Source organism: Anolis sagrei, chromosome 4, assembly GCF_037176765.1.
Source record: "Anolis sagrei isolate rAnoSag1 chromosome 4, rAnoSag1.mat, whole genome shotgun sequence".
NCBI lineage: Eukaryota > Metazoa > Chordata > Lepidosauria > Squamata > Dactyloidae > Anolis > Anolis sagrei.
Window position 1 is genome coordinate 104,046,467 of NC_090024.1, and position 14,484 is coordinate 104,060,950.

The 14,484-nt window shown below is 37.3% G+C and overlaps 1 protein-coding gene across 1 annotated transcript in view; it reads right to left on the reverse strand.

Annotated features, from left to right (window-relative positions):
- ANKRD33B (ankyrin repeat domain 33B) overlaps positions 1 to 14,484 on the reverse strand; it is a 66,549-nt gene that overhangs the window by 35,637 nt on the left and 16,428 nt on the right. The window lies entirely within an intron of this gene.

The following is a 14,484-nucleotide window of genomic DNA, read 5'->3' on the forward strand; positions in this document are numbered from 1 at the left end:
ATGTGAAGTTGTTCTATATCACACAATAGCATACAGAACACAAACACTACTTCAGAATATGTTTTATTCAGAACATGACCCAATATAGATAACTAGCTTATTAAATAATTTTGCTCTTTAATGTCTATGAATTCTAAATATGACTTTTTTTGTTTGTAGTTTTAAATCTTATCTTCACTCCTTTTCCTGCATTGATTTTGGCTCTTTGAGAATGCTTTTTAAAGTATTCCCTTCCTCGAGTTAAGTTTTTATTTAAGAACATGTTCCGTATACTCCCTTGATTTTCAAACTTGGATACCTGTTTTTTTTTATTCAAATATAAAAGAGAAACCGAAAGGGAATGGGAAAGAAAAATCTGCAGCTAAAGTCTTTTTTACAGTCCATAATAACAAGAGGCTTACAAGAACATCTTCAAAACAGAACTACTGTGAAAACTTATAAAATGTTAATATTATAGGTTTGTCGATGTGTTTTGATGTGCTTCCAGGAGTTTCCCTGCATCTAATTGAGGTCGAAAGTGATTCTCAGCTACTAAAAACATGTTTAGAACTCTACCTCAAAATACAAGTTGAGCTCACGGAAGATGAAGGCCTTTCATTTATGTTTTTTCAGGTACATCCATATACAGCCCTTTTTATACCAGTAGTATCTATTATAATAATAGGTCACTAATTCATTCTCACAGTACTTCTGGGGGGGGGGGGTCTATTTTATTATACAGAAAGATTGCTAATTTAAAATACTAACGGCAATTGAAATATCAGACTTTAAAAGTTTCTTGATTTCAACATCCTTACATGACATTTTTTTAACAACCCTGGGTTTGGAGGGGGCACTAAAGAAATGTACAAATGTTTTCATTCAGAAAATTATGTTTAGCTTACTCTGTTCACAGAAATGTAATAAAGGGTGACCAAATCCAAAATTGTCCATAAGAGTGACTAAGATAGTTGCTTTCAATGTACACAAATTTTGTTTCACTCACAATTATTAAAAATATTGTGTATAAAATCATCTCCAGGCTATGTATAGAAGGTATAGAACAGGGGTCCTCAAACTTTTTATACAGAGGGCCAGGTCCTTAGTTTGAGGACCCCTGGTATAGAAGGTGAATTCTGTGTTTAGACTCCACGATTGAATCTCCTTCTATGGACCGGCACGAGCTCTAAGATCTTTCGGGGAGGCCCTCCTCTCGGTCCCACTGCCGTCTCAAGCGGCGTTGGTGAAGACGAGAGAGAGGGCCTTCTCAGTGGTGGCCCCCCGTCTCTGGAACGCCCTTCCAAGGGAAATAAGACAGGCCCCATCCCTCCCCTCCTTTCGTAAGAGCTTGAAGACCTGGTGGTTTCAACAAGCCTTTCAAAATGGCCCTACACATTGTCGAATACGGCCTTATTCTTCCTACCAATTATCCAGATTCTTTCCTCTAATCGGCCATGGAATGAACAGCCACAGACCAGTACCTAATATTATTGTTGCCTGCCATAACATTGCACTTAATTTCCGGCCCCCCTAGAATTTTTGGGCTTGCACAAATCTTGGCCCGGCCTTTTAATTTTTTTAATTGCCTTGAACAAGCAGGATTACTTTTAATATATGTGTGTTATGGCGATAATTTTTATGCTATATTTTGTTTTGTTAATCTTATGGTTATGTTGTTTTTACTTTGTATGTTTTGTGATGTTACCTGGGAACCGCTCTGAGTCCCCTCGGGGAGATGGAGCGGTATATAAAAAAGTATTATTATTAATATTATTATTTCTCATTATATATGTGGAAAACACTTTTTTGCAAATCTTAAGCACTTGGGAAAATGGATACCCAACCTGTAATTAAAATAATATTTTTAAAATGCAATATAGATTTGAGAGCATCTCCATCACAAAGATTTACAAGGAAATCATGGCTGTCACTAAAGACAGCCATGTGGTTCAACTCTGGAGACCATTCAGCTATGGAAACCTACTAAGTGACCCTGCTAAGTCATATAACCTCAATCGCAGAAAGTTCCATGATAGGTTTACCAAAGCATCACCATAGGTTTGAAACAACAATATGGCCATCTACCAATATGGCCATCTACCTGATATATACCTGATAAGAACAGGTATATATCACCTCCAGTTTCAGAGGCACTATGCATTTCTGTTTCAGCTGCTGGGAAATGCAAACAGAACACTGCTGTTGTACTCATCTAAATTCCTGTAAGCATATTGAGTCTTTGGTGTGATTCAGCATAGCTCTCATTATCATAGAATCATAGACTCATAGAGTTGGAAGAGACCTCTTGGGCCATCCAGTCCAACACCCTTCCAAGAAGCAAGAAAATCACATTCAAAGTACCCCTGGCAGGCAGCCATCCAGCCTCTATTTAAAAGCCTCCAAAGAAGGAGCCCCCACCAAACTCTGGAGCAGAGAGTTCCACTGCTGAACAGCTCTCACAATTAGGAAGTTCTTCCTCATGTTCTGGTGGAATCTCCTTTCCTGTAATTTGAAGCCATTGTTCTGCATCCTAGTCTCCAGGGCATCTATGTAACTGTCCACTTCTATCACTCATGGCCTTGAATCTGCTGAGAGTGGTTGACTATCTAGCTGCAACTGGACAAACACTCTCCACATCACTTTGGCGGAAATTTAAGCTGAGCATTGTAATATATACTTCTGAGACGCAAAAATTAATATGCCCTTGAACATAATTTTTATTTTGTGTACTATCAGTTACCTTAAGGAACATCACGACTAGTTCTATAAACCAAATGTTTTGATCAAGAGTATTTCTCTATTCCTGTCTATGCGTGTGTGTGTGTTTACATGTTAAATGCATGCTAATACCAAAGCTAATCACCGCATCCATGTTCTTACCAGATCATGTCCTTTTCTATCATCTTTTTTGTTTTATAAGCAGCTACTGTTACATTCACTGTGAAATGTAAGCTTACTAAGCCAAGAAAAAAAGAGCCTTTGCATATTCTATTTTTAGCAAAGATCACAGCAGATTTAGATTACAGTGGATTAAGTACAAGATTGTAGCAGAGATAGAACACAGGCCAAAATCAAGCTTTTAGTTACACCTGTATAGAACCACTGACCAGGGCAAATAATGTGAACAGTATCTTACTTCAGATTATTGTTCCACGCTTCATAAATCTCCATGTGATCCTTACTTATTTTTCTGGTGTGTTAACTGAATTAAATCAGTGAATATCAAAAATATACCAGTAAGAATTACTCATTGTATTTGAGGTCTGTTTTAAAAAAGCATTTTAATGACATTGTTACATAGTAATTGGAGTTAATATGTTCCCTTGCTGTTGAAAAAATTGTCTTTACATTAATTATACAGTAATTACATATTTATTTGGCTGCATATGTCAATATTTCACTTTACTGTGAAAATTCCTTTCTTGTACTTCTTTCATAGCCATCACAAATGGCTTTACTCAAGCTCCCATACTCTTGCGTATCTTATGTTTTCTTTTTAAGTGCCTCCATTTTCCCTCTGAAAATAATTTTATTGTTACGTTATTGTGCATGCATGTCAACCAAACTCTTTCTCACACAATGGAATAGTTCCTCACACCAGGAATAGTTCCTTGTTCTAGGCATGCACAGTTGTCATATGTTCTCCAGTTGATGGTGCTTGGTGATGGAAGGGTTAATGTAAGTATTAGTTCTAAAAGGTTTAGTAATCTGTAAGTAAGAGTTCATGGGTGAAAGCAATTAAGGGTGGAGGTATGCAAGAGATAGGTTGCAGCTGGGTGTTTGTAAATATAAGGAGTGAGCCTTGGAAATAACCTTCAGGAGAAAAGTATTGTCATATTTTGGTGGTGGATGCTGCTGGTTTTCCCCCCATGTCTGTTGGATTTTTGGTATCCTAACCTGTCTCCAGTAATCTTGGAACCCTGGAACCTTGAACCTTTGGACTAGTTTTTGACTACGGTATAGACTCTTGCTCCCTGGACTTTGTTTATTGAACTCTTGGCGTATGACCACTGGACTGGACCCTTTGACTACGGTGTAGATTTTCTATCAGTTTTTGTTTATTCTGTGGCTGAGTGCTATCTTTATATTTTACATTTTGGTCTATTAAAACAGCCAGCAAGTAAGTGCTGTTTTAATTAAACTGTTTTATATCAAACTGGGTTTTTGTTTGATTCACCTCTGCTGGAAATAACAGCAGAGCCCTGGCAACGTGACAACAGTCGTTGAACTGAAGATATGGTGCCTCACTCTTATTCTGTGTGGCCGTTGATGGTTGATTTAATATCTGAGACCAGTAGTCTCAGCCACTACTATACCAGCAAAATTAACCTACTTATTTACTTGCTTACTTATTTACTTAGGCAATCCCTCATAGCCCGAGGATGATGATCCTCCAAGTGTAGTGTCTTGGCAATGGGTCTGTAGGTGCCTGTGATCTACATGTTCTACTGCAGTGAAAATTAACCACATATTTCCAGAAAACATGTAGACTATGACTCTCATCACAGCCCTCTGTTCTTCCTTCAACATATTTTTGAATGTCTATGCCTGGTGAAGAAAGCTAGCACACCAAGAGCACTGCTGATTTTTGGATTGGGTTAATAAAATGACAGAATATCTAACTCAGCTGATCAATAATGGTAATTTATACTGGATGATCTTATACCATCTTGAAATGAAATTGTATTTTCTGGGAGATCTCCCTCCAAAAATGGTAATTATAGGCATACAGGTTGAACATTCCTTATCTGAAATGTTTGGAATTCGGAGTGTTTTGGACTTCAGATTTGTTTTGGATTTTTGAATACCTGTATTTGCATATATGTAAATAATGAGACAACTTGGAAATGAGACCCAAGTCCATTTATGTTTCATATAGAAAACCTGAAGTTAATTTTATGCAATATTTTGTATAATGTTGCTCATGAAACAGAGCTTTTGTACATTGAACAATCAGGAACCAAAGCTGCCACTCATGTGGTCAATTTAATATATTCAAGCATTTTGGATTTTGGAATTCTGAATTAAGAGATGCTCAACCTTATTGGCTTGCCTCGTCTGATCAAGCACTTAAAGTTATTTCCAGCCTAGACAATATAAAGCTACCTAGAGAATTAGCTGCTCTCTCTTCAAATGGTGACCTGTGAATTATGCATCAGATGTGGGGGTGGGGATATTCCCAAATGAAGAACGAAACTTTATTATGTTTTTATTTTCCTTTTTATGGATCTCCTTGTACCCTGGAAATCTAGGGCTATGGCAGGGGAGATGATTAAGTTAAGCTGAGTGTCTGCAGGCCCTTTGTCCCATACATCTAGAGACAATTTGCAGGCTACATGACTCCAATGTCATAAAATCTCATATATTTTAAATATATATTTGCCTGATCAAGAAATTTGGATGTCAAAACTGATTGCATTGACATTTAAGTGTCATTCTGGCTGGCCTTTTAAAGATACCTCAACAATATGAACTTTGATATTTCTATTACAGTGAACACTGCTACCTCTACAATTGCAGGATATCCGCAGATATGGATGTATACACATAAGGTCATTTTAGTCTTGACAATCAAATTACAATGCATATGAGCACTTTCTACTAAATGTTGCCAATGGGGCTTAACTCTGAGTATGCCCACAGAAAACTGTACTGTTTTGCTGTTGTTACATGCATTCAAGTCAACTCTAACTAAAGGCAACCTTACCCTTGGAGGGTGGGGGGTTGGCTAGATTTACTCATAGGAGGTTTGCCATTGCTTTCCTTTTAGGTTGAGAGACAAAGACAGCAGTATTGAGAGGTATCATTAAGTTAAGTAAAGACAAATTTGTGAAGGGAAGGAGTTATTATGTACTTCTGTAAAAAGGGATGACTGCTTGCTGCTAAGGACCGACCATCAAAATGGCCCTTTTCACCAAGGCAAGCTCCGAAACAGAACTGAGACTGCCATGGACCACATGTTGTTTTGAGTCAAAACAATGGGTCCTTAGCGCTATTTTGGCTAAATTTATGATTTCTCCGCATTGTTACAGATCTGCCCAATTTCACAATTCCTCTGTAGTTCTGTGTTGCGGGGGTGGGGGAGCAGAAGCGACAACTGAAAGTCATCTGATGACAGCCGTGACTCCCAGTAAATTTATGGTCACTGTCTGTAAAATGGGGGGGGGGGGAGTGTGATGAGGTGGTTATTTACTGTCATCGAGTGGATTTCCAAGGTTGGCCCTGGTCTCCTGGAGTCCTGGTCAAAGATTAAAACAACTACAGCACTCAGTATTCATTGTACTGTTATACTGTAATATTTCTACAGATTTTTGAATTTCCCCCAAATTATCTAAAGACCATCCTGAAACTGAAGCAAGGCAGCAGTAGCACCATGTTGTGTTCTTCTCAGAAGGCTCTAGAAAAGTGGTCCAGACTTAAGTCATGATAGATGGAGCAAAACTAGGAAAACCAATTGTCAGACTTCAAGAGACCTGGGATAGATCTTCACATTTTCTTAAAATAGTAATCCTAAACATAAACAAAAAGTAACACTGGAGTGGTTGAAAAACATGATCTTGAATGTTTAAGAAGAACCAAATCAATGCCAGATCTCAATCTGATAGAGCATCTGCCGGAAAGACGTGTAAGTGGGTGTTTGCCACTAATCCCAATCCAAACCGAGCGATTTCAAACAATTTTGGAAAGATAAATGGGCATAAATCAAAGAATCCAAATGCACAAAGCTGATCAAGATTTACCCAGGAAAAATAGTGTCTGTCAGTGCTGTCAACGGTATTTTTACTAAGTATTGGCATAAGGTGATATGTGCTTATAGAATCAACAAGATCCACATTTGGTTATTTTGTTTTCTACCACAATATGATTATTTGCACATCCACCAGTTTCAATTCTACTTCAATTCCAGGTTGTAACAAAACATGGAAATGAAAAAGTGAGGAAATATGCCTGCAAAGAACTGTATGGTTGTGTCCTGAATTTAAAAGCCTGAATTGCAATTGAAGGTCAGTAGCCCCACTTCTCTGGTCCTGGAAGAAGGAGATCATATGAATGTTATGTTTCTGGTATATCACTTCCTCAGCATAAGAAAAGGAAACTAATGTCAACTAATCCTTCAGATTTTGTAAGAAAAAATGTTATGTAAGAAACTACCAAAAGGCACCAGATTGCATATAAATCTAAGTATAAATGAGCAGATACATAAAAAGAAATGCAAGATCTGTTCCTTGTATTAAAGCAAACCAAAAACTGTTGGAAATAGCAATCTTCTACAACCCTCCTATACTAGTTACTTGTTATGTATATAATTCAGATTACTTACTGTATTGTATATGTGTGCACTAGTATGCAGTTTTCCCCTTAACTCTATGTTGTTTGAGGTTGTGGGAGGGACTGCAGACCATGTGATCAGATCTGGGACTATTCAGACTGAGACTCCATTTTAGACGTCCAGTTTTGTATAAGTAGGTGTGTTTAGGTGTTCAGTTTGCATTAAGAGAGTATGCATTAGACATAAGACAGAGAAGAGACTGCAACAGAATGCCTTAGAGAACTTACTGTTTAAACTTTCAGCTGATAAGCAATGTACCTGTATGCTGAATACAGGAAGTTTGGAAGTAAACCAAATGTTACTTTTAACAACGACTATTTATTTTAGTTTCTTGAAATCATGATTTAAAACCAAATATTTTTATGGGAGAGTAGATGTTTTTGGGCAATTGAAATAACACTTCTGAATATCCACTATATATTTTGTGCATTGGCATAATTTTTGTTCCTAAAGTTCAAAGAGCTAACTAGATATATCAGTCTAAGAACTGAGAAACCTAACTGAGATGGTCTGACAAACTCTTAAACATCGATATTTTACTTTTCACTTTTTAAAGACATATTTTTCTGTGTGTGTATTTTGCCCGGTATCAACACTGACAGTTAGAATACTAAACATTCATTGTTTTTTCAACATCACGGGTTTTTTAATCTCTTTGTATCATTATTTGTAAGGATGTTTCCCAGATATTCAAGATAAAAAATGTGCATCTGTCTCACGTCTACACAGAAAGATGTCTTTTTCACCATCATGGACATTACAAGGATGAAAACAGTCCAGATAACTCTGGACATAAAATTATCTGATCTTGTTGGCTGTGCTGCAAAATATGTTATATAAGGAACAAATTATTTTAGAAGGTGGTGTGCACATATCTTGAATTTAATGAGACTTCAGACTAACAAGCAAAGAATTTTCCAAGACAACAGACAAAGGCCAAAAGGCAAAACAGAAATTCTCTTCATAGGTAAAAAAATATATAGCTGTAAATGCTCAATACCTCAAACCCACATAATGATCATTTTCTCATTCTCCTTAACTGTTGCTAGTTAGTGTGCTAACTTGGTTTGTGGCCAAACCCACAATTTCCAATAATGATGTTCTTCTCTTCTTCTTTCCTGCCATCTTCTCCCCAAACATTGTTTTATCTTCTTTTCAATTTGTGGGGGATTTTTTTTGTTTGTTTATCACCTCAGGAGCCCTTGTGGATTGTTAGCTGATCCAGAAATACTTTCAATAAATAAATTAAAATAAAGTCACACGTTGGTCAGTAGCCCATGAGCTTCTTAGTATGTACATTGGATGAAGATGAAAATTATTTGGTGTCAAATGTATATCCTGCAATTTTTAAAATATGAGTAGACCTGCAGCTATCACATGGATCTTTGAGTAATTGCATTTCCTAATAATCCTACTGCAGACTGCAGGCAGGGAATCAGGAGATGCTTACTTCTTGGGAGGAGAGCAATGACCAATCTTGATAAAATAGAGAAGAGTAGAGACATCACACTGACAACAAAGATCCACACAGTTAAAGTAATGGTATTCCTCATAGTTACCTACAGATGTGAGAGCTGGACCATAGGGAAGGCTGAGCGAAGGAAAATAGATGGTTTTGAACTGTGGTGCTGGAGGGAAGTACTGAGAGTGCCTTGGACAGCGAGAAGATCCAACCAGTCTATACTTCGGGAAATAAAGCCCGACTGCTCATTGGAGGGAAGGATATTAGAGGCCAAGATGAAGAACTTTGGCAACATCATGAGAAGGAAAGCTTAGAGAAGACAATGATGCTGGGGAAAATAGAAGGAAAAAGGAAGAGGGGCCGACCAAGGGCAAGATGGATGGATGGCATCCTTGAAGTGACTGGATTGACCTTGAAGGAGCTGGGGGCAGTGACGGCTGACAGGAAGCTCTGGCGTGGGCTGGTCCATGAAGTCACGACTGAACGAATGAACAACAACAATAATCCTACTGAGGGCCAGCCTTCCTATGCAGCCAGAGAAGGAATACCCTTTAAATCAGTGGTTCCCAACTTTTTTTTTACCAGGGACCATATTGATTTTTTTGTTGTTACTTGTTAGCAAGAACCACAAGGTTCAGGAATAATAAACTGTGTTGATCTAAAAATAAACTTTAATCCATACTTTTAACATAATCATTACACTTAATAGTAATGTGAATTAAGAGTAGTATTATAATATGAAAAGAACATTTTAAATAGAAAATGAAATTCCATTTGCATCAATGTGATTTTTGAGTTTGCATCTTCTTTACAAGTTGGGTAAACCTGGTGCTAATATTATTGCTCAAAGCTACTCACATATCATCACTTACTTTCAATCGATTCCTGGACTTGTTTTTAATTATCTGCAAAGCAGAAAACCCTTGTTCACATAAATAAGTTGTGGAGAAGAGTATAAGATAGAGCAAGGCAATTCCTCACATTTTAGCATAAAATTGATTTTTTTTACACAAGAACTTCTCAAGACAATCAGATTCAAATGTATATCATTTTGAAATTCAATGAGCTCTTCCTGGATTTTTTCTGCAACCTCTCCAATTTTAGTACCAAAAGGGAATATAAGTGTAACAAAGAAAAGCTATATTGTCTTTTTCATAACAATTGAAACTCATTTCAATCATAATTAAATAAGTCAAAAATTAATATGAATATTGAGGACTCACGGTCAGTAAAACTACTGGAAGCGTCACATCACTAAACAGTAAAACAAAATCACTGACACAGCCGAGCAATACAAAAGAATGTGTGCAACTGACTGACACTGGGAAGCGTGAGTACATGAGACGTGACATTGATCGCTGATGGTTTAAAATAGTAACTCTTTTGTGGACCATATTTTAGTTCTTGTGGACCATTGGTTGGGAACCATTTTTTAGGTAGAATCAGTATGGAAGTACAGTTGAGTATCCATTATCCAAAACACTTAGTACCAGAAGTATGTTGGATTTCAGAATTTGGAGAAGATGGATTTTGGAATATCTGTATTTGCAAATCCATATGCCATGAGATATCTTTGAAATGGGACCTAAAACAAAATTCATTAATGTTCCATATATACCTTATACAAATAACCCAAAGTTAATAATTTTGTGCATGAAACAAAATTAGGTACATTCAATTGTCATCAAGCAAAGGTGTCACTTTCTCAGTTAATTGTGTGGACAATTTGGGAGTTTTTTCAAATTTCAGAAATTCTAGAAAAGAGATTCTCAATCTGCATTATAAGATCCAGTGGGGTTTTTGTGAGTATCCTCTTTTCTATTTTAACAATAGAAAATAGGAACTTCTAATATACAGGTCAAATGTGGCCCATCATAGTTATTTATCCAGCCTCCCTACCTAGTATTTATTTGTGACCTAAGAGCAGGGGCGGCTCAACCATTACGCAAAGTAAGCATTTGCAGTATAGTTGATTTTGCTCTTGAGACACTCTTGGGGGAAAATAGACCTTGACATATGCAATTTGTAGTTACTGGGATGTATAGTTCACCTAAAATCAAAGAGCATTCTGAACTCCACCAATGATGGAATTGAACCAAATATGGCACACAGAACTCCCACGATGAACAGAAAATATATATCAGTGATTTGGGGGGAGGGGGACACAAAATACTGTTTGTTTACCGTTGAAAATTACCTAGGGCCACCTCTGCCTAAGAGTCAAGATAAAAGGCTACTAAAACTCAAAAAAGGGACTGGATGGAATTGGAGCCATAGTTTTCCATCTATAAAACTTTCATATGGACCTGAGCTGCAACCGTGTTAAGAAGTGTAAGCTGACAAATGATGTTTGTATGAAAAGTGGACTGTGGTCCCTTCTACCCTGACATATAATCTAGATTATCAAAGCAGATAATCCACATTATCTGCTTTGAACTAGATTATACGAGTCTACACTGCTATATAATCCAATTCAAAGCAGATAATCTGGTTTTTATACAGAAGTGTAGAAGAGGCCTGAGGTGATAGGTGCAAATGCCAAATTAGAAACCATGCATTTGTGTACATTCAGAAAATAGTGAATATCTGGCTATGGAGCAATAAGATAGTTATTATAATGAGTAATTTGAAGATGAACACAAAAGACCAAATGTGTTCAAGAGAAAAGCAATGTTAAAGGCTTTAAATGCTGTTAATATATATTTGCATAGAAGGTGTATTTAAAAAAACCTATCAACAATATTAACTCAACAAGACTTGCTTCTGGGTAGACATGATGTGTTGGTAAAAGTATAAAACCAATGTCCACCTATTTTTGGAGAAATCAAATGTGAAAGCAATCAACACTCCTCGGAATGCTTATGTACGCCTTATAACAGGAGGAAAACATGTTATTGTGAGGTGAAGGGGAGAGAGAAAGCACATCTCTATTTTCAAAAGTCAAAGTATGCATGTTGGTTTGTTGATGTGTACTGCAAAGACTCCTATATAGTTTGATGGGCCTGGATCAGACTTGGCACAGATACACATCATTATCCAACTTAAAATAATGGAGAAGTTTGAATTAAAAAACAAAAAAACCTTCTTCTTCTTTTTTTTTTTTTTTTAAAAAGCAGATTGACTGTGGCTAGGTGTAGTGGACCTCTGTCATGTGATTTGAAATAAAGGGAGTGAAGCAGATTGGCTGTTGCTAGATGCCATCTGTATGAGGGGAAGGGAGGAATGAAGCAAAGATAGTAAAAGTAAAGATTTTCCCCTGACATCAAGTCTAGTCGCGTTTGACTCTGGGAGATGTTGCTCATCTCCATTTCTAAGCCGAAGAGACGGCGTTGTCCATAGACGCCACCACGGGCATGTGGCCGGCATGACTGCATGGAGCGCCATTACCTTCCTGCCGAAGCGGTACCTATTGATCTACTCACATTTGCATGTTTTCAAACTGCTAGGTTGGCAGAAGCTGGGGCTAACAGTGGGAGCTCACCCCACTCCCCGGATTCGAACCTGCAAACTTCTAATCAACAAGTTCAGCAGCTCAGCGCTTTAACCTACTGAACCACTTGGAGCTCCTGGTGAAAAGATGGATAGATAGATAGATAGATAGATAGATACCGAAAGAGGAGGGAGGGAAAAGAAGGGAATGGAAAAAAGAGAAAGGGAAGGCGGAAAGATATAAGCGGAGGGGAGGAAAGAAAGGAAAGAAGGGAAGAGAAAGGAAGGGAGGAAGAGAAAAGGAAAAAATAAAAATACATGGAAGGTATATGATGGTTAGCAAGGGAAGAAGGAAAGATATCGTAGTAAGTGTTTATTGATTGGGTAATGTGTTAAGTTACTAATTGTTGTTATATTTTGCATTGAATTGTTGCTGTTTTTATTGGTTGTGAACCGCTGTGAGTCGCCTTCGGGCTGAGAACTGAGGTATATAAGTAAAGTAAATAAATAATAAATAAATAAATAAGATATTAAGAAAAGAGTGAAGGAGAAGGTGTGACAGATAAGACTGAAATTGGAATGAAACACAAAACCTTATGATTGCTGCAGCTCTTTTCCCCAAACTATTTTCCAGCTCTTGAAATACAAACCTTCCAGAAATCATACTCAGCATTATTTGTCACATTTCATAAGAATTAATGCTTTTTGGTAGCATGGCTCAGTAACTGGATGCCTCATGTGATTTATCCATGTTGTTATATTGTGCGGACAAGGATTTTTGGTTTTGTTACAGCATGAATAGTCCAAGTATTCAAATAGACCGTTATAATTTTCCGAGAGGAATACTGAGATTGCTACCCACTATGATTATGATGCTGCTTTAGCTCTTGTGGCATAAAACACAATTTGCTAATGCAGATTTATAGGATCAGGCTATTAAGTACTTAATTGTGCATTTTATATTGCTGAGATTTTTGACAGAAGTTTTTTTAATGGAATATTGTGTTAATTATTTTAACACTAATTTCAGTGTAATCTACCAACTATCTTTTTTTAAAAAAAAAAACTGTATTTATTCACACCGAGAAATGTATTTGAAATTGAAAGGCCAAATATTGCACTTATAAATCCTTGTGGTTTTTGTAGGACTTGACTGACATAAATTGTGCATTTCTCGAGATTAATTATTTGATCCCGAACAGCTTTTAGCTTTTCAATTACATCGAATATTGGCCCTTTGGTGTAGTTAAACAGAAGGTATTGTATACTACATAAACAGATATTCTGGAATGCCTCAAAGGTTCATCTACAATGTGGAATATGCCTGAACAACTTTCAGCTCTTCCCACGGAGTGTTTAGAAATATTGATGGGAATATACACAGAATGAGAGAAATACTGATATCGTTACCTACTAAGATTATGATACTGCTTTAGTTCTTGTGGCATAAAGCACAATAGAGGTACAATAAGAAACAAAACAAGCAAAATTGAATATTTTTTTCTCATTTTGCTTGATGGAAAATTGATATATTTACTAATTTGTGCCTAGATGTGCAGCTACAGATGGTGAGAGGCTTGTTCCTTATTATGCTACTGGCAGAAAGGACAGAGAGTTTCTATGCTGATGATCATGCCATCACTGCTCAGGTAGGGAGATTTGAAATAGTTTAACAGAAGCTCTCCAAAGCTTTAGGTGCTTTTACTGCCTATTACAGGGGAAACCAGCTGATTCCTAATCCATCAAAAATGCCAGCATGTGCTTTTCATCTTAAGAACAGACAAGTATCTCGAGCTCTGAGGATTACTTGGGAAGGAATCCAACTGGAGCATTGCAACACACCAAAATACCTGGGAGTTACTCTGGGCCATGCTCTGACTTAAAAGATGCACTTCTTGAATATCAAGCAAAAAGTGGGTGCTAGAAATAATATCATATGAAAGCTGACTGACACAACCTAAGGATCATAACCAGACACAGTGAAGACATCTGGCCTTGTGCTTTGATACTCTGCTGCTGGAATCATAGAATCATAGAGTTGGAAGAGACCTCATGGGCCATCCAGTCCAACCCCCTGCCAAGAAGCAGGAATATTGCATTCAAATCACCCCTGACAGATGGCCATCCAGCCTCTGTTTAAAAGCTTCCAAACAATGAGCCTCCACCACACTCCGGGGCAGAGAGTTCCACTGCTGAACGGCTCTCACAGTCAGGAAGTTCTTCCTCATGTTCAGATGGAATCTCCTTTCTTGTAGTTTGAATACATCTCACCAGCTCCCCCTGC